This window comes from Crocodylus porosus, unplaced genomic scaffold (genome assembly GCF_001723895.1).
Source record: "Crocodylus porosus isolate Cpor-Errol unplaced genomic scaffold, CroPor_comp1, whole genome shotgun sequence".
NCBI lineage: Eukaryota > Metazoa > Chordata > Crocodylia > Crocodylidae > Crocodylus > Crocodylus porosus.
The window spans coordinates 36,015,549-36,017,712 of record NW_017728949.1 but is presented as its reverse complement, the minus strand read 5'-3'; the positions used below and the strand labels follow the sequence as shown (position 1 = coordinate 36,017,712).

Sequence of the window (2,164 nt, the reverse complement as noted above, 5' to 3'; positions counted from 1 at the left end):
TACTTCCAACTCCACTGAAAATAAATCCCTCACTAATTACAAGCAGATTAAAACAGAGACACTTAGCACTTCATAGATAAACCTGCTAAAATCAGAACTGACATACTATAAGTGAGAACTGCATCCTGAGATGGAGGCCATCCACCAGAAAGCCCTGTTTGTTGAAGCTCATATTAAAAGATACACAGGAAGATCTCTACAATCAACAAGACTAAGTATGGCATAGACAGCTCCAAAGACATATGAATCTAGTGCAGACCTCACTGGAAAATTGTCCCTTTTACAAATGAGTAGCTACATTGAAAGAATCCATGTAATATTCCAAAATTTAAGGCTAGTGTTTCTTACTTTCCCAAAAATGGATTATGATAATTTAGTTTACAGATTTGAATGAGATGAATAACTGTAATTAAGTCAGATTTCACCCAGCCAAATTGCTTAGAATTTGCTTTGGATTCTCACAGACTCCTGAAAATCTGAAAACTAGCATTTAATTCAATAAAGGCCTGTGATTCCAAACCAAGTGGCTTCTACTGACCGAGCAGTTCCCACCTGAGAGATCCTGCAGTGGTCCTTTCTTCTACTTTTGTCTTAACTGCATATAATTTAAGATGTATTTCATCCAATGATCCTTCTCTTCCAGGAACTAGAAAAGCAAGGAAATGACACCATTTGGGGCTGGTGGAAAATTAAATCCACAGCAATTTTGCCCATGGGACCTCCTGGAAGACTCACTTATATATTGAAGAAGAGTAAAAAGATGGAAACTTGAAGGACACCTAGAGACATCATTCCAGGAAAACAAACCCATCTCACCTTCTACCCACCTTTACCTTTCTTTTGGAAAGAAATTAGTGGAACAACTCTTAAACAATCCTGTACACTTCTGACAGACCCTGTCGTAGAGGCAAAATTGCCTTGTGGCTATGGCAATAAATGACTATGTTACACACTATTAAAAACAACAAAATTTACATAGATATCTGACTTCTATATTTTACCAGGAAGAAATTATAAGGTAAAATAGTTTGTCAGTGTTGTCTTTCCATCAAATCCAGAGCAATAAAGATCCAAGAATTTAAAATTGAATTTGGATGGTCCAGCTATTATGTCTTTACAACTTGATTATGTCTTTGCAATGAAAAGCATTCCCATGTTTTAAGGTAAACCAGCAAGTTGTCCTCATAAAAGGGGCATTGACAACCATCATCACTAATGAACCCAAACTGTCTCCCATAGCTTTCACCAACAATAAGAGACTAGAAGCTCTCTCACAGTAAGTTGAGTTGGATCTACTCAGCGTATCCAAAATTTGTGTCAGCAAAACTGTACCAGAATCAAAGAAGACAATGCATCGGCTAGCTCCTGCTCTGATACTGACTTTATGCAAGCAGCCAAGGACCTGAATGAGTTTATCTATGAAACACAAAAAATGCATCAGGGTAAGAAACACTCAGTCCCATCACTGCAAGAAGCCAAGAACTGCCAACATTGATCACAGGCTTTTGAATGTAATTAAAACACTTTACAGCTTTAAAACACATGCACTGAAGTTTGCATATACTACAGTTAAGCTAGCTGGTATGCTGTAAGCATATCTTATCATGTTGATCATTTATAAGCATCTAATTGTTACTTTTCTCACCCTGTCTGGTTCCATTTAGATACCATTGTTCCCAAAACAAAGGGTGCACAATTAATGGAGTTCCACTTGTAAGGTACATTACCCAATGCAGGGTCACCATCAGTTGGATATGCTGCCTTCAGCAGATTTGCAAGCAGGAAACTGAACTACATATACAGGCATGTGTAGATTAATGAAAGACTACATAGCAAAGACACAGGGCTCACTGTTTTCCTTTTTCAAATCCTTTTTCATCTAATAATGTACTTTAATAATGTATTATGGTGGGCCACAAGGATTGCTTGGACATGTTTCCTGTGGTTTTGCAACTCATGTCTAGGATGGATCTTGAACATCCATTAAACTCCAACTATGGACTGTCCAAATAGGTTCAACAGCAGCACTGAAGAAGAGCCATCACTTGAGCCTGGAAGTAAATGATATGAATATAAGAAGTCATCTTATTATTATACCTTGAGATCTGGGGAAGATGTAATGTTACTGCTGTCACGGAAAAAATCTTAAATGTATGCTGCCAAC

At 37.6% G+C, this 2,164-nt stretch overlaps 1 long non-coding RNA gene across 3 annotated transcripts in view; it reads left to right on the top strand.

The window, feature by feature from the left end:
• Nucleotides 1–797, top strand: part of LOC109323123 — a 56,218-nt gene extending 55,421 nt beyond the window's left edge. For all 3 annotated transcript variants that reach the window (XR_002104549.1, XR_002104548.1, XR_002104547.1), the window contains exon 3: nt 644–797. This is a non-coding gene — a long non-coding RNA (uncharacterized LOC109323123). The remainder of the gene's footprint in view (nt 1–643) is intronic.
• The last annotated feature ends 1,367 nt before the right edge of the window (nt 798–2,164 follow it).